The sequence below is a fragment of the Ochotona princeps genome, chromosome 21 (genome assembly GCF_030435755.1).
Source record: "Ochotona princeps isolate mOchPri1 chromosome 21, mOchPri1.hap1, whole genome shotgun sequence".
NCBI classification, from domain to species: domain Eukaryota; kingdom Metazoa; phylum Chordata; class Mammalia; order Lagomorpha; family Ochotonidae; genus Ochotona; species Ochotona princeps.
The window spans coordinates 34198746-34217520 of record NC_080852.1 but is presented as its reverse complement, the minus strand read 5'-3'; the positions used below and the strand labels follow the sequence as shown (position 1 = coordinate 34217520).

The 18775-nt window shown below is 46.2% G+C and overlaps 1 protein-coding gene across 4 annotated transcripts in view; it reads right to left on the bottom strand.

Annotated features, from left to right (window-relative positions):
• Nucleotides 1-18775, bottom strand: part of KBTBD12 (kelch repeat and BTB domain containing 12) — a 55527-nt gene that overhangs the window by 18210 nt on the left and 18542 nt on the right. The gene's annotated exons all lie outside the window — the stretch shown is intronic.

Here is an 18775-nt window from a genome sequence, read left to right as displayed (position 1 = left end):
GGCTGTGCTGGCCGCTGCCAGACGAGCTTTCACGAGTGGTCCCCAGTGTGGGCAGTGGCATTGCCCACATGTGAGCTGAGACAGAGTGTGTGTGTCGTCCCCAACCGTGCAGTTTCACCCTTCAGGGCAGTGGCAGGATCCCGTTCCTCTGTTAACCTGCTTTCCCATCTTACTCATGGTTCTGTGGCTTTCTGCCCCGCAGCCCCTTTACCCAGCATGGTGCCCAGCTTCACTCTGCCTCTGCCATCCCTGACTGTCCAGTGGGACAGCAAAGGCCACCTTTTGTGCTCCCTGTGCATCCCAGGGCCTGTCACATAGTACTCAGGGAACCCACATAGACCGATGGGAACAGCCTGCTTTCCCCTCGGTTAGGTCCCTACCAGACACATGTGGCAACAGGACAGGACCCCGTGTCTTTGTGGATGGGGCCTGCCCTGTGTCCTGTCCCAGTGTGAATCCAGGGACTGGACCTGTAAACTCAGGAAGCTCTTGGTTGTCTTCTCTCTATCCAAGTGTATAAACAACTGAGCTGGCCACAGAGCCAGGCCTGAGGTGCAGCACTTGCAGGGAGGGGGCGTGCTGGCCTTGGGGTCTTGGTGGGCGACAAGCGCTGCAGCCTGTTGCACACCTTGTACAGCGGGGCTGTGGTGGTGAGAGGTTTCCAGGCCTAATAATAAAAAGTGAGGATTTCCTGTCCACAAGGAAGGAGATCTTAAAGAAGAGGATCTGTGTTGCTGGTGAGCTGCAGCCGCCCCCAAGGTAAGACTAAGCTGCGTTAGCTGTAAGGGAGATGAGGAGAGCTGCTGCCAGCCGCCTTGCACTCCAGCCATAACTTGAGGGGACTGGTAGGTGGAAGCAAGTGGCAGGGGTCTCAGGCCAGGGCACCCCAAGCAGCCACCCTCCTGAACGTAATGCAGAAGTTTTGCTTCAATGTGTATTGGAAAGTATGTTGGCGTAGGCCACACAGAAAGTGGGTATCATCTCCTGGCTCCATGGGGACATTAGGGAGCTCACCATTCCTGCTGCTGGAATGCTAAGTGTACTTGGTTATAAGGAACAGCCCCAACCCTGCAGACCAGCCGTTGAGGCAGGCGTCTTATCTCTTGGCCGGCAGGCAGTTTGCAGTCTCCGCAGCAGAGTGACAGGGAGCACTGGGGGAGCTCCGCTTCCATTTCTGGGCCTTAATGCCTGGACACACTCTGGGTCTCTCAGCTGTAATTCTAGCAGCAGCTACACTAGGCTGGCAGCCGACTCTGTGAGCTTCAGCTGCAGGTGAATCTTGATTAGATAAATAATCAGACGCAGGCAGGCTCTTTATTAATAAGTCAGCACCAGCACTACCAGAGAGGTCCTTTGATGAGAGAAGTCCTAGGGTAGGATCAGCACCTGTGTAGAATTTCAATGAGAAGCCGTCGTGTCTTGATATGCCACCAGAACCTTTGAGTGTGGCTCTTCATTTGTTCAAAAACAGATAGCTAGGAAAAACATCCTTGCAAGCCCTACCCACGTGAACCTCAAGTGTAGAACCCAGGCGGTGGTTTGCAGGGGGAAGGCATGATAGATAAGGACTGCGACCCCTCTCCTCACTCGTTTTTGCAAGGATGAAGGTTCCCAGTTTGTGCTCTGCCAGTTTCGAGTCCCTCCTGGAGGCTGCAGGAGAGAACCTCTCACTGATCCCCCTTCCCCTGAAGCCTGGCAGGGGCCTGGCTGAGGGCAGAGGGTGGTGGCTCATCCCTGATGTGCCCTAAGGATTTGTGTTCAAGTCACCCTTGAATGTGACAACACTGGTCCTGGCAGGCTTCCTCCAGGTGGTGGTGGATGCTACGCTCTCCTGGGCTGATCCAGAACGGGAGGGAAACCATGCCATGTTTCCAAGACATTTCTAGAACAGGGGCTGAGGAAGCCCTCCGGTAGAATATGCAGTTTATAAACATGGTGGGCATTGTGTGGCATGGAGGAAGCTTTGGGAAATAGACTGCTTCCTGTTACCACTTCTCAGCTGCATGGAGGTGCTAAATTTTCTCTAAGCCTCAGTTTTCATGTCTGCATATAAAGGATGATATTAGCTTTAAAAATTGTTGGAAAGATTGCATTTTTAAAAAAAGTTAAAAGTGTACTTTACTGAAAGATCTGTATCTTCACATAAAGCAATAGCAAACAATCCAATCTAGAAAATTTAAAAAAATGTAAATAACTCTAACACTAGCCATATATTTATTAAGCTGAAGTCACTGCTTTTGTATACACTGCATCCAATATTTTACGTAGGACATTCATTCTTAAGGCAGAAAAAGTGAATTTCACATGGAATGACTTGGTTCTTACATCTAATGGTCAAACTGGGAGTAGACTCAGGCAGACAGATTCCTTGCTAACAAGAATTTATCTGTGATGACAACTTTAAGAATCTTAGGGTATGAGACATACGTTTGGGAGAACATAAAAGATGAATTTTTTTAAGACATGAAATAGGATTTTCAAACAGCAGTCAATGAGACTAGGCATTTTATTATGAGGTCAAACTATTCCCATAATAAACTAATAACCCTTGACGGATTCTTTCTGATATGGGACATAAAAGGTATGAAATATCAAAGAATAATCTTTTTGGGATATGTTACTTTAGGTTTCAAGGTCTAGTATGAAAGGTAGCCTGTATAGTTAAAGCAGTTGAATGTCAACTCAAACTGCTACTCAAAAGGCTACACTTAGGATATTCTACCCCATCGACAAAACCCTGTGCAGAGAAGAAATAAGTATGGCTACAACTGAAGCTCCTCCCCGCAAACGTGCAAAAAACACTTGTCAGTTACTGTAAGAATAAGATTGCGTTTTTAAAAGCTTTTCATTTGTTATGATGCAGTTCCATAGCACAGGGATTTCCCTTCTGCATCCCCATCCCCTCTCCCCCACTGTTTTTCCCTAGATTATTTACAATAGTATAGTCCTTCAGCAGCCATCTCAAGTCCATTATTCTGCTATTTAAGTGCGTCATGACATTGCAGGTATAGACAATGGTGAAAGTCCAGTATCATCTTTTTTTTTGTTTCTTTAATATATGCATTTTTTTATTAATTACATTGCATTATGTGACACAGTTTCATAGGCTCTGGGGCTCTCCCAACCCCTCCTGGAACCCTCCCCCCATGGTGGATTCCTCCACCTTATTGCTGTATTACATTTCAAATTCAGTCAAGATTCTTTCATTGCAAGAATATACCAAGCATAGAGTCCAGCATCTTATTGTCCAGATAAATTCAACAGTTTCTTGGGGAGACCATCTCTGGTCTGAAGGCAGAGAAAAGTCCAGTATCTTCTTGCCAAAATATATTTAGCAGTTTCACTGGGAGTCCTCCTTTTATTCAGCAATAGAGATGCATATTGCAACATATCTGCACTTGTATGCTGGTCTCCACTGTACAGTTCTTCTATGGGAATATATACGTACATGCATTTTTACCCATATATCTGGTGATCTTGTATTTTGCATGAAGGTTGTATTATACCAGAGAGAACATATGATATTTATCCTTTTTAGATTGGCCTATTTCACTAAGCATAATGGTCTCTAGTTGGTACCATTTTGTTGCAAATGGTAGAATTTCTTTTAAATGGCTGAGTAGGATTCCATAGAGTAGATGTACCAGTTTCTTTATCCATTCCTCTGTTGACAGGCATCTGGGTCGTTTCCATGTCTTCACTATTGTGGACTGTGCCGCTGTGAATACAGTATTATAGGTCACTCTCAGATGCAGCTCTCATTTCCTTTGGTAATATTCTCAGCAGTGGGATAGCTGTCCCATGACGGATCAGTTTCCAGTTGTCTTAGCACTCTCCATACTGACTTCTGTACTATGTGGGACTTCCTGCATTCCCACCAGCAGTGGAGTAGGGTACCTTTCTCCCCACATCCACATCAGCAGCTTGTTTTTAGTAAATTTCTGAATGTAGGCCAATCTCACTGGAGTTACTTGAAATATCGATGTGGTTTTTATTTGTCTTGCCCTAATAACTAGGGGAGCCTGAGCATGTTTTCTTATGTTTATTAGTAATTTGAATTTGTCCTTTTGAAAAATGCCTGCTCATTACCTTCACCCACTTCTTCCCAGGGTTGTTTGTTTTGCTGCCGTTGCGTTTCTGAAGCTCTTTGTAAATCCTGGATATTAGTCCCTATCTTGTGAAGCGTGCACACGTGTTGGTTGCCTCTTGACTTTGTTGATCATTTCCTTGCTGCACAGAAGCACATTTTACTCACAGGGTTTTTTGATCATAAGTATCTTCCTCTAAAGCATGAAAAAAATTTTCAAGCCTTTATGATGTTTTAAAATATTTATTACCTTCGTCTCTGCCCCTTTGAACTGAAAATAACAAATGTCATGTTTTCTTAGAAGTTCGGAAGTAATGCTTGATCTGCTGTCATCATATACCTGAAATGTAGGCAGCTGGGGGAGTCACCTGCTGACTGGAACCATTCTTGCCTACTGACCTGGCTTTTTAGTGTTCTGTTTCTTTCTGTGGGTCACACAGCAGCCAGAGGCTGTGGCGTCATTCCCCCAAGACGCGCCTTGTCTGTTCTCATGCTGTTATTGGCACTGCCTATGCAGCTTCCCCAGCATAGAAACTTCCAAGCATTCTGCCTGCAAAATCAGAAGTACTTCAAGCTTCTGGCTAGCTTGAAGTCATCTAAAAGTATGATTTTGGGATAGCCTTTTCATATTTGTATGACATGTCACAGAATAAGTTTATGAGTAGCTTTTGTCTGTAAGTCATCCCGAGTCAGATGGATGGGCAGTCAAAAACATATGAGAAGTCGAGTATAACGTGGCAGTGGAACTACACATGGACTGATGAAGTGCGATCTCTTTTTCATTGGCACAGTGAAATGTGGAATGCTGCCCATCGCAAATTTTGAGCTATGGGTGATAAATCAGTGTAGCTAAGTCACAGTTTGGGAGTCACAGGCAAACGCTAGTCATTTGGCTGTTATTTCTGAGTACCACCTGCAAGGATATCAGATGATAAATGTTTCAGGCACTTGATACTCTAAACCGGAAATCTGTGTTCTGGCCATGTTAAGCAGAAGCCTGGCTCAAACCCAGCTCTTCAGCTGCCGAACCCCTCTCATCCAACTGTGTTCCCCACCATGCTCATTTCTCCCTTGATCCAGCAAGACCTTGGGAAAATGCACGTGTAAGCCTGGAAACCTCTAGGAATCAGAACACCCTGGACAGTCTGCTGCAAGAACTGAGTCATGCTGTGTAACTATGCCCAGCACGCTTGCCCGACCACCTGGAACATCTGGGCACCTGGCACTGTTCTGCACTGCCCCAGTGTGTCCCTCAGTAGATCCCACGCCTGACACAGCAGCATGACCTTGCTGCTCCCTGCACTTTCTCTGTGGTCCCCAGTGTTACACCAGACATCACCTGGAGGCCCACACTTCTGCTTCCCGGATCCCACTTCAGACCTGCCGTCTTGCCATCCGCCAGGGCCAAGCTGGGCACCCACCATTTTAATAAACGACCTCAGCCATTGCAGAAACCCTTCTAGTTTTTAAAGATGGCTTGGGATTTTATTAAAGGGATGAAAAGGGCAGAAATCGTACCACAGTGAAGCTTGGCCCTCTCGTTTGATAAAATAATTCACTGCCAAAGCAAGCTCTGAAACGCATTTCCCGTAATAACCCAGCCTTTTATAAATGGACCGGCTCCCTCCCTCTCTTAATGGCATTCAAGCTGAGAGCCAGACACACACAGCGCCTTTAGGTTTGCAGTCAGCCAGCAAGGCGCAAAATGGTTTCCCACAGAAAACCGCACTGACAGTCTGGGACCCGAGCTGTGTGGGAAGCCAGGCATGTCAGTTGGCTCCTATTAAGAGCAGGAGTTGCAAGTCCTGCAGAGCCCTCCATGCCCTACAACTGATGGCCCTGGTGACATGCCCCATGAGCAGGACTGGCTGTGGGGTTGCAGGGAGACTGTTCTAAGAGCGTCACATGCAGCCGGGCCCTGGGCTGCCTGGTAGCCTAGGTGAGCAAGGCTGGGGGTCTTCCCAGGGACTGTGTGAGGATGGTGTGACAAGATAGTGGCAAGTGAGGCAGTGTACACCACATACCCGCAGTTCTCCCCAACCAGGGTGGCAGCCAGGGGATGGGCTTACGGACTGTGTCAGAGCTAACCGGTGCTGCACACTGTGTGGAGGAGGGTGGCCAAGGGTCTGAAAGGATGGTATCATCAGGACGTGGCTGGAGGGCAGGGGGCATGGGCTGAGAGAAAGGAGGCTGGGAAGGTGGCCAGGCCCATGTGATAACTCTTGGGGCACCCACTTTCCCCATGTGGTTTTGCCCAACCCATCAAACCAAAGCAACTCCTGAACAGGCCGACTTAAAAAATGCCCAATGGAGAATAAAGGCATTTTGATGAACACGTTTTCATTTCAGAAGCAAGCATAGTTTCCTGAGAAGAGTGAGCAAGGCTGGTGTCGTGGTGCATAGTGTCCTGAGAAGAGTGAGCAAGGCTGGCGTGGTGGTGCATAGTGTCCTGAGAAGAGTGAGCAAGGCTGGCGTGGTGGTGCAGAGTGTCCTGAGAAGAGTGAGCAAGGCTGGCGTGGTGCATAGTGTCCTGAGAAGAGTGAGCAAGGCTGGCGTGGTGGTGCATAGTGTCCTGAGAAGAGTGAGCAAGGCTGGCGTGGTGGTGCAGAGTGTCCTGAGAAGAGTGAGCAAGGCTGGCGTGGTGGTGCATAGTGTCCTGAGAAGAGTGAGCAAGGCTGGCGTGGTGGTGCATAGTGTCCTGAGAAGAGCGAGCAAGGCTGGCGTGGTGGTGCAGAGGGTTAAGCTGCCGCGCGTGATGCTGACATTTCATCTTGAAGTGCTGGTCTAAGTCCCGGCTGCTTTTCCATTTCTGATCCAGCTCCCTGCTGGTGTGCTTGGGAAAGCAGCAGCAATGGCCCAGGGACTCCAACCCCTGTCACTCAAGCAAGAGACCTGGGTGGAGTTCCACTCTCCCTGAGCCAGCCTGGGCCATTGAGGTCATTTAGGGAAGGGACCAACAGATAGAAGATCTCTCTTTGTGTCTCTCCCTCTGTTACTCTGCCTTTCAAATAAAGAAAAAACAAATATTTTAAAAATAGAAGAAGTGTAACTATTACTCTAAGGGATCCAAAATGCCCGATACTTTATCTGACATGGGAACAGTCCCTAAGCCAGCATCCTATAGCAGAGACCTCCCCCGGGGCTCCACTGGCACTGAGGTGGAACCAGGATGCCCGGTCTGAAAACTCTACTCTGTGTTTATTACTGTCTACTTCATAAAGTCAGGATCTCAAGATTGAAAATGAGTGAACAGTTTTCATAGCAACGGGAAAATGCATATTATTATTTTTTTAAAAGCCTGCATGTGTTACACAAAACTTTCTGCACCGAAATGAATTTGTCTTTTAAATGAATTTTCTACCACTTTCTGAAGTTCCTGCATAGGAACCAGCATCTTTGCGCTGATTCTTCCAGAGAAACCAGGCTGCACTGCGGATTCAGGTGGCTTTAGCTGTCTCTCAGAATCATGACTTTCCAGTGTACAACTGACAAAAGGAAGGCACCGTAACATGCCTGACTAGAAGCACTCTTCCCCAAACATCACCTGTTCTGCAGAGAATCCTTGGGGGGATGTGTGGGGAGGGTCAGCCAACAGAATCCTGGGATAACAGGAGGGGGAAGTGAGGCTGGAAGGACCTGAGCCGGATTGAAATCGCTGAGTCACTGCGGTTGTCACTTCTTTCTGAGTGTTGGTGTTCTTTTGGCCTTTCCAGAAGAGGCCCAGCAGAGGAGCCAGTTAGGAGGTGTTAAAGCTGACAAGCCAAACACGAACTTAGGGCCGCTGAAGCTGACCAGCCTGACTTTATGCTGTGTTAAGAAGGCTTTGGATGGATGGCCAGGATACTCCATCCGGCACACAACTAGTGTGTGCTCCTCAGCTAGGCCACCATGGCTCCAGAGCCCTTTTTCATCTAAATTCAAGTTATTCATGGTCTGTGACTGTGCGCACTGTTGCCAACTCTTTCCAGAGTTCAAAACAGCAGAAATGTTAACCCGGGGCCCGTGTCCTGACATCTTTACAGCTCAAAGCAGAACTCCAGGGGTCTGTGGTAGCCACCATGTCCAGCAGTTCTGTGTTCTCCTGGTAACTTCTTGTGGAATTCACTATTTTCAGTGTGTTCCTCACACGAACACATGTGCACGCTCCTACCCAGAGAAGCTGGCCTTGGGGACATGCAGCATGTCAATGGCATGGACTTACAGGGGAGGGAAGGAAGAAAGCAGAGACCGTGTGTGCAGAACTGAGTTTTATCTACTTACACAAGCGCATGCGTGAGGCGCCTATAGCCTTGGGCAGATGTCGCGTGAGAAGAGCCAGATGAGTAATGGGAGGGCGGTAGACACAAGTAGGAATTGGAGCGCTCTGTGTCTGGGGACCGCAGGGAGCGTGCAGGCAGCTGCCTGGGAGAGATCCGGAAGCCCAGGACGAGGGAGCCTCGGGAAAAGACTGACGAGAATGGAAAGCTACTGATGTGTGAGTTCCCACCAGGCCTGGCTGTTTCCTAAAAGCTCTGGAGAGTGGGCAGAGCTGGATCCCATCGCCAGGGACTTTGAACCAAAGCGTTTCAGACAGCGCATAGGTCTAGGGTCTGCAGGAAGATCCTTGGGCGAGGAGATGGCCTCCCAAAGTCCACTCCTGGGTGTGAGGCTTTCGAGTGAACCCTCCCAGTGCCATGGGCCCTGCTCTGTGAACATCCACTCTCTGCCACTCTGCCCATGTGTGTCTGGTAGAGGAGGATGGCCACCCTGACTCTGTATTCTGGTCTTCTGGCTCCACAGGCCTGGGAACAGAGTGACCCAAGCACAGCAACACCTCCCCAACTGAACCACACAGGACAAGGAAGATGAGATGTCTAGATTGAGCCTCAGTAAGGCACCATGGCATCTCCTTGATGTCTGGTTTGGAGACTGCTACAGGAAAGTTAGCAGTACTGCTAATGCATACCCAAGTGAGAAAGAAAGGCCTGGACCGAGAGAGGGGAAATATACACCCTCATGAGATCCGAGGACAGGGTGCCCGGAGAATCCAGGTGTGAACCCCACCTTATTAGGTCCTGTGTGAAAGTCAGACTGTTTGATGCCATCTAGGGAGAAGATTCATTTGCCAGTCAGTCTGTCAGATTCTGCAAGGGGGTAACTGACCCCCCATGGTACCCCATCTCTTGCCCTACTCTGCAGGATTTTACCCGAGAATCCTGCAGGGCAGATTCCCAAGGAAACAAGCCCCATCTACCTTTGGCTGACACAGAAGATCTTAGAGTCCAGTTCTTGGTACACCACAACCCAGTCTAAACTCCTCTTCCCACGTAGCTGGATGGTAACGTAGCCTGGCTTTTCTGTGCTGCCCAGAGCGTGTCCTGCCGTTGCTGACACTTGAGGTTGAACCTGTATCACTGCCATGGAGGAGGTACGACAGGTGCTGTACAAGCAAAAAGAAAATGCAAACCAACCATTGAGGAAGGCTCGGTCTTGTTTTCGTGGGCAGATCTGGGCAATCTTGATCGTTCCATCAGGCTGCCCTCTAACCCCTTCTTGTAAACATTCTTGTTCGTTGCACAGCTTGATGTGTTTGTCCAGTCTAAAATCTACACAGCCATTTTCCTGACAAACTGAGCATCAGCCCCACAAAGCAGACCTTGTGTGTGGGGAGAGGCAACAGCCAAGAGTCTGGCCCACCTGTCGCCTTCTCTCCTGCTGTTGTGGCTGATGGGAGGCTAAAATGGAGCCGTGGGGGTCAGTGAGAGCCCACATTGTGCGGAAAAGCCAATGGTTCTACAGTCTCGATCACAAGTCAATGTCAGAGCTGGTTTCCAGCCTGAGCAGTCACTCCTTGCTTGTCAGCCATGTCAGGAGATGGAGATGGCCTGTCTCTCCGAAGGGGAGCCCACTGCTGGCTGACTCTCCCAAGGCTAAGTGGACATTCTCTTGTCTGGGGAGTGAGCACAAGCCGCACTTATAAATGACAGCGAGCCATCCCACCCTGTCACCTACAGTGACCTAAACCAAACTCTTGCTCACTGCCCTGCGTGAGACCAGCCTGCTTCACTTGACCAGACCGTCTTTGACCGGCTCACCTGTATTGGGGCAAGGAAGAAGTGAATTCAGAATTTTGGCTTTAAGATGTGGCATTTCGCTGAAAAACAAATGAATTGGCTGTCTTGGGAACACTGGCATACTCTGTCCGAATCCCTCTTCCTTGTATTGATTTACACAGTTCTTGGGTGTCAGCTACACCTTTGTCTTTGTCTGTACTTGACCGACTGCTCCCTGTGAAGTGAGCTGGCAGATATGCCATGATGTCCCCAGAGTGTGCCCTTCCCTGCATGCGCAGCCAGCCTGGCCACATCTGATCCTGGTGTGCCAGTCCCTCTGGGCATCAACTGTTTTTCTTCTCTGGCCTCTTAGCACCCAGCCCGGGTCTGGCTTGTTCTTTGCCCTAACAAGTATTTGTTTCATCAAATTATAGCATAATAAGAAAATTCAGTCTCTTTCCAGTGGAAATTGCTGGTCTCCCTGGCACTAATGCTGCTCAATTGAATTTCACCTGTTACTGGGAAAGGCTTGCTTTCCATTCATTTATCTCCTCCCTCAGTTCCGAGAGGTCAAACTTTGTTTCGCTTATCCAGTGCCTGAGGATGGTTTGCTTTGAGTCTCAGGCTGTTTCTTCTTCATCACCAGCTTGGGGCCTTGCTCTCCTCCCATCCCCTCACTCATCATTTTGAATTTATAAACCATATTTTCTTTCCCCAGTGTGTGTTTTTCTTCCTCCCTTTACTTCTTCCTTGGCACATGTTGTGATTCTCCTATGTGTTGCAAAAAAATAACCGTAGGTTCAGAGAATCATGAGCAAAATCCAAAACCCTTAAAATGTCACAGAAATTGTATCACAATCTTATCTTAACCTCTGAAGCCAAGGCTAAGAGAGGACAAAGGAAACACAGATCATAAAATACACGCTTCCTCAAAAGCCGTACTTGGCTGTTGGCCTGGGATACCCTTTATAAGAGTATAAGTAAGGTCAGAGGACAAAGTTAGTGAGTTTTGTCTGCACTGCTGTTCTGGCTCATACCTGGCTTGTGCAACAGTGTTGTATCAGCGGGGACTTCACTTGCTTCCGTCTTTAGAAGTGAAAATTCCTACAGCTTCAGATTTTTATCCATTCTGTTTCTCAGCTTGTCCTGGGTAACGTGGCATTCTAGAGAGAGAACTACTGCCCATCTGTCTGCTCCAGAGTGCTATGCAGGGCAGAAGGCAGTAGGCAGACCCCAGGCTGTCACAGTCTTCAGGCTTAAAAATTCCAAATAGGCCTGGCTTTTTAAGTTAAAGCTGTGTGCAGGTTGAATTGAATTCTTTTGAAAAGCGCTAAGCTTCTGTCCCTTTCCATGGCTTGAACTGGTCCATCTCCTGTTACTGTCCCAAGTATTGCTAACATCAGATCGACTGTTGGCTGTCACACCTTGCTGTCGGTACCAAGTCAATCCCTCTGTCTCTGCTAGTCTGTGGAACAATTCTGTTATTCTTTCAAGGGTGAGCTCATGGTCCACCTCCCTGAAGCCTTTTCTGATAACCTGGGCTTGTATAAATCTCTATAAATAGCAGTCAGCACGTTGAACTCTGCCTGATGTGTCTTCCCGCCCAGGTTTCTTGAGTCAGTGTTCACACTTCTGCTGTCTCCCTCCAGCATTTGGTAAAGAACAGTTTTTTTAAAAAAGATTTATTTATTTTTATTACAAAGTCAGATATTCAGAGAGGAGGAGAGACAGAGAGGAAGATTTTCCGTCTGATGATTCACTTCCCAAGTGACCACAACGGCTGCGTCACCGCTGGTGCTGTGCCGATCTGAAGCTAGGAACCAGGAACCTCCTCCAGGTCTCCCACGTGGGTGCAGGGTCCCAAGGCTTTGGGCCGACCTCTACTGCTTTCTCAGGCCACAAGCGGGGAGCTGGATGGAAGGTGGGGCTAACGGGATTAGAACTGGCATCCCTATGGGATCCCAGCACGTTCAAGGCGAGGACTTTAGCTGCTAGGCCATGGTGTGGTGTGGGGCTCTAAAGGACGGGTTTTTGTGGAATGTCTATCCGAGTGAACAGATAATGGTTGCAAGTGAGCCAGGCAACATGGATCACTACAGTGTTTTGTCACAAGTGTTTGTCAAGTCCTGATGATGTGCCAGAGGGCACTAAATTAGAACAGTTGAAGGTAGGGACATTTCAGTTTGTCCTGCAACTTAAAAAAAAATATGGGGCCAGCTCAATAGCCTAGTGGCTAAATTCCTTGCCTTTCATACACTGGGATCCCATATGGGCACTGGTTCATGTCCTGGTGGCCCCACTTCCCATCTAGCTCCCTGGGAAAGCAGTTGAGGATGGCCCAAAGACTTGGGACCCTGCACCTGCATGGGAGACCTGGAAGAAGCTCCTGGCTCCTGGCTCCGGATCAGCTCAGCTATGGCCGTTGCAGCCGCTTGGGGAGTGAAATCAGCAGATGGAAGACCTTCCTCTCTGTCTCTCCTCCTCTCTGTATATCTGCCTTTCCAATAAAAATAAAATAAATCTTCAAAAAAATAGGTTCTTTCATTCCTCAGTTCTTTTTAACACCTAGGCTTGTTTTGTGCTATTAAATCCTAGTTTGGGCTCAAATCCTTTCAAGGATAATCTGGGAATGTGGCTCCAAATGTGCCTGTTCTCCAGGAGGTAAAAGTCACCTGATTTGGGCCTCAGGGCTAATCCCCAAGGGAGGCTGGGAGAGGCCCTGCTGTAGAAGAAGTATTCAATGAGGAGCTGTGAAGCTGTGCTGGGATGTGTGAGTTATCCCATAGGAAAACATCCCAGAATTCCAGAACGGTGAGCCATTTCCCCAAGTTAGCCCCTGTGGGGAAACCTAGTTTGTGATCTTTGGTGTAAGATAAGGAAATGCCAGAGTTCTGGAACCCAAATGCTGAAGGTTGAGGTGCTAGAGTGCAGGGCCAGTGCCCCTGCCCTCAGTGGACTCGGGGTGAAACAGAACCAGGTGTTTTCCCAAGGGCCCACTTGCTCAGGATGGCTACTGGCGTAAGCACAGTACACCTGTAGAGCAGATTCCAGCTGTCAGGTGGAAGGGAAGAGGCTGGAGACCATGACCTTGCCCTCAGACACCTGCTCCTGGTCGCTTTGTGCATTTCATGGTCAATGGTTGGAATGAAGTACTGCTCCCCCTTCACCCAACACCTCACCCTGAGAGGCCATGCCTTTTTCCCTTTATAGAAGTTTAAACAGGAACTGTGTGTGGGCAAAGGAAGCGTGTCTGTAATGTGTAATGGTAACCATCCTTTCCCTTGCTTGGTGGCACGCCAGGCCAGTGGTCACAGTGCAACCAGGAAAAATGGGTAGGTGGGGAAAGCACATTTTAAAGGTTGTGAGAGAGGAGTGAAGAAAGTGATACCGGAAGAGCCAGGATGGTGGACAGGGAGGAGCCCTGCCCAGATGGACTTCTGCCCTGAGGTGTTGGTTCATTCTGACCTGATTGATGACACAGAGGACTCCAGAGCAGTGTGTAGTGATGTTCGGGAGGGCTCTGGAATGACACACGTGGTGCAAGGGGATCTGCAGAGAGGAACCTCATGCCCGCGGCTGGTGTTCTCTCTCAGTGCTGATGACCAGGGCAGTCTAGGATCGTGGGCCAGAGCTCCTAACCAGCTGAGCAATCTCTCCCTGGGGACTTGATCCGGTAGGTGAGCGAGTCTGGCCCAGGGCAAGGACCTTGAACTCACACACTAGGGAATGAGCTCCTTTGGAGTTAGCTGCCAGGGAGGCAAGAGCTGGATACCTGTTACATTTCAGGATGGAGCAGGTAGAGCTGTGCCAGGCTCACAGGTGCATCCTGGGAGAGCGGAGCCTGAGGACCAGGGTACAGACTGCCAGCCAGGAGGGCTGGGGCTGCCTGAGGCTGTAATGCAGGCCTGTGCAACTTCATCCTTGGTGAGAGACGGTGCCCAAGGGACCAAGGGAAGGCAGGTGCCTCTGCGGTGAAGGATGGTGTCAGGGGTCTGTGCTCAGCACGCAATAAAGGGCTACCAGGCAATGGGACAGTGGGACACAGGACTGCTACAGGAAGAAAGGTGTTAAATGTGTTATCCTGATGCTGGAATTTAGCAGACAAATGAAAGATGATTAATAAAAGAAAGAAAAGGATGGGTGAGAACATTGCAGAAGTTCACTAAATAATTGGAATCTGAAAGAATAAGGTGGATATTCTAGTACTGAAAAATGCAGTAATTGAAGACAAGAGCTCTCTGAATGGAATTAGCCGCGGCTGGACACATCAGGAGACCACCCCCCCAATAGTGAATCTAAAGATAACATTTAGAAAATAGTTTTACAATGAACCATGGGCAGAGAACAGGATACGCAGAGAATTCAGATAAAGTCCAAGAGGTATGTAGTACATACAGCTAAAGGCCTAACCGAGGGCTCATTGGAGTCTCACAAGCAAAGATGACAGAAGAAAGCAGAAGCAATATTCAAAAAGGTAAGAGCTGAGAATTCCCCCAACATTGATGAAAACATCAGTCAGTACATCACAGAAGCCTGGCGAGTCACAAGCAGAATGGACACAGAGGAGCCACACGTGGGCAGACCGTGGACCCACCGAGAAACGGGCTAGGCTGCATCAGCTTCAAGGGGGCCACAGCGGGCCTGACACTGTGCTTCTCAAATAGTTGACATATTACAAATGTTGAGAGAAAAATAGACTGTCAATCTAGAATTCTATTACCAGCAAGATATGCTTCAACAATGAAGACAAAACACGTTTGCAGAGAACCACACGCCAAGAAAATTCATTACGAACAGACCTGCACAGGCACAGATATTAAAGAAGCAATTTAAAGGTTGGAAGCCTGCAACTGCAGGAAGCAATGATGAGCACTGGGAATAATCATTTCATGATGCAGTGTAAAGAGTTGTTTAAACAACAACAACCACGACAGAAAGATAGGTCAAAAATTATTTTGGTGCACAAAATTTGGAAGTCCTTACATCATTTTTTCCTAATATGCATTTTCTATAAACTTATTGAAGAGCTCTGCACTTGAATATGACAACAAAGTACAATGTGTTAAAGGGATGCAATCAAACTAGTGCTACTTTCTTACACTGAATTGATGCATTTTTCTGTCCACAAATAGAATATTTAAAAATCTATGTAACTGTCCTTTAATGACCTCAGTCATTTTAGAATTTTTTGCAATAATTTCATATTTTTTTCTCAAAATGTTTCTTCGGATTATATCCTTAAACCTTTAACATTTGTGTTATTTTGGATTGTACCTTTTCCTGATTTTCATTTGGACTTTCCTAATGGCTAAGGATATTGAATATTTTATCCTCGCTATCCAGCTCCCTGCTTGTGGCCTGGAAAAGCAGTTAAGGATGGCCCAAAGCCTTGGGACCCTGCACCTGCGTGGGAGACCTGGAGAAGTTTCCTGGTCCCTAGCTTTGAATTGGCTCAGCTCCAGCCATTGTGGCTATTTGGAAAGTGAACCAGCAGATGGAAGATCTTTCTCTGTCTCTCCTCTCTGTAAAATCTGATCTGCCTTTCCAATAAAAATAAATAAATCGTTTAAAAAGGAAGTGAGAATGACCCGCTATATTCTTTGAACACACTAAATTCACTAGTTATAGGAATTTAAAAAATAGATATTGGAGGCTTTCTTCATAGATGATCATGTGATCTGGAAACAGGGACAGTTTTATTTCTTTCCAACCTACTTGATTTTTCTTTCCCTGTTGCACGGCAACTGTACATTTCCTGTCGCAGTTTGGTGTTGAATAGCAGCAGTAAGAGTGACATCTTTGCCTTGGTCATGAACTTGGGGGAGGAATGTTCCATTTTGCCATTTTAACTGAAAGTTTTCATAGGTGACCCCTATTGGGTAAAGAAAATGAAAAAGCTATTTTCTGAGTTTCCTGGGGGATTTTTGTTTTTTAAATCATGAATGGATTTTCCCCCAAAATAATGTGTTTTTTTGGCATCAGTTGATGTCATCCCATGATTTTTCTTTTCTAAACTGTTCATATCAGTTCAAATTCATTTCTGATTATTAAGTTAACCTTGAATTCCCAATATAAAACCCACTGGCCATGGTTATTCTTTTTATACATTGCCTTAGCAAACTTGCTGATACATTTTGCGGATGTGCGAGTCTGTTCATGAGGGGTGTTGCTCTTTTTGGTATGAGGTAATGGTGGAATCATGAAATGAATTGAGGACCGTTCCTTCTCCACGTCCTGAGGGAAGTTCAGAGCTGGTGTTGATCGTACGGATTTTGAGATGCTTGGTTCAGTTCACCAGTGAAAGCAGTCACACTTAGAGCTTTGTTTCTTGGAGTGTTTTAAACTAAGAATTTAACACATTGAGAATGAGAATACTTCAGGAAATTTGTGGAAGTGGAATTGAAAGATAAATGCATCGTGGCACGAATATCTTTGAAATTTGTGTTTTTATGAACTTTTTGAAGACCTCTCATATGGCAGGATTTCAGTTTGTTCTGTACCAAAAGTTAAACCGTATCTTAATTCTGTGTCTCATGAGCGTTTCGAGCTACCTTCAGAGTTCTGAGTTGTCCATCGCTCTTGGCTAGCTTCTGTCGTTTGTGCCTTTCAAGGACTTGGATCATTCCATCCACACAATCACAGTTTGTGTGGAGCTGTTTGTGCTATATTGACCTTTTAATGTCTGCAGAGGCTGTGCCCTTTTTCTTTTGGTTAATTGGTCAGCCTTGCTAAAGGTTTATTAGGTTGACTTTTCCTTTTTTCAGCTTCCGATTGTGTTGTTTTCTGTTGTTACTTAATTGCCTCCATCTATTTGAGTTTCTATTGCTCTTTCTAGTTTTTTTAAAAAGATTTATTTATTTAAAAAAAGATTTATTTATTTTTATTGGAAAGGCAGATCAGATTTTACAGAGAGAAGGAGAGTCAGAGAAAGATCTTCCATCTGCTGGTTCACTCCCCAAATGGCCACAATGGCTGGAGCTGAGCTGATCTGAAGCCAGGAGCCAGGAGCCTCTTCTGGGTCTCCCACGTAGGTGCAGGGTCCCAAGGCTTTGGGCTGTCCTCAGTTGTTTTCCCAGACCATAGGCAGGGAGCTGGATGGGAGGTGGAGTAGCTGGGACACCATCCAGCACCCCTATGGGATCCTGGCGCATGCATTAAGGCATCCTTGCCTTAAATGCCTTCCATTTCCTTGAAGTGCTGCTTTAGTTACATCCACACTGTTGTGCTACACTTTCATTTCCATTCAGCTCAACACATTTTCTAATTTCTCCAGATACTTTGACCCAAGGATTCTTAAGTGAATTGCTGAATTTTTAAGACTTTCCCATTATTCTTATATTTTTGGTTTCTAGTTTAATCCCAATAAGTCAAAGAACATGATTTATAGGAATTAACTTCATTAAACTTTGTTAAGATTTGTTGGTGACTAAGGGTCTGATTTACTTTGGTGAATGTCGCATGTCCTCCCTTTGGCTGGGGTAGCCAGTTGCATCCAGTTGGTTGGTTGTATTTTTGCACTCTAGATACTTGCTGATTTTTTGTATACTGATTGTATGTATTGCTCAGAGGAATGTGGAAATCTTTAACTATGGAGTTGACTGTTTCTCTTGGTTTTGTTATTTCTTCATATAATTTGGATTCCAGTTAGGTACACTTAATATTATTGTTTTCTTTGTGAATTATTCACTTTATCATTATGTAAGATTATAATATATATCCTACATATATACATCTCCTATATATATGTATGTATGTGTGCAATTTTCTTTTTGCCAATCTACTTTGTCTGATAATCATGTGGATTATCATACAGATAATATTTTTATCATATAGATAGAAAGTCTTGCCTTTTTATCAGACTTTGCTTGGTTTATATTTTCCACTCTCATTCTTTTGAATTATCTAAATCATTATAGTTGAAGTGGGTTTCTTATAGAAAAAATATTGTTAGGTTATTCTACTTGCAATGCATTCTGCCAATTTCTGTCTCTTTCAAGTTGTCATTAAACTGTTTGCAGTGAAGATAATTATGTTCACGACTGGACTTAGTTGTGTGATTGTATTACTGGTTTTCCGTTTGCTCTCTGCTGTTCAGCTTCTTTACCTAGTCACTGTCTTTTGGATTTGTTGACCATTTGGAAAGTCCTCTGCCCTAATGTATCTAGGATGAGCTTAACTATCTTTGAATAGTATTTCTTTGGAGATTGAAAATATATGAACGTAACCTTTTGAAGTTTACTTAGAATCAGGGTTTTACTACTCTAACTGGGATGCTGGAACTTTCCACTTGTCAGGTCCCTGTTTTATGATGTATGAAAGTATGTGTCACCGATCACATCTACGTGCATTGGAAACCCCATAGATGTAATAACGCTTAGTCATCGAACTTGTATTAAAAACCCACAAACAGAATAGTATTCTATTTTATTTACCCTGATAGTGATCATTTCTGCTGGTCTTAATTGACTCCTGTGCGAGGTTCCCTTTTGGCATCCTTTCCCTTCTGGCTCAAGAATGTTCTCAGTTCTTTCCGAGTACACTTGCCTTCCATGTATTCTCTTGCTTTTCCTTTATCCTTGAATATACTGATTTCAGCTCCATTCCTGAAGGATATTTTCATGGGATTGACAGCTCTTTTCCTTTCGTACTTTAAAAT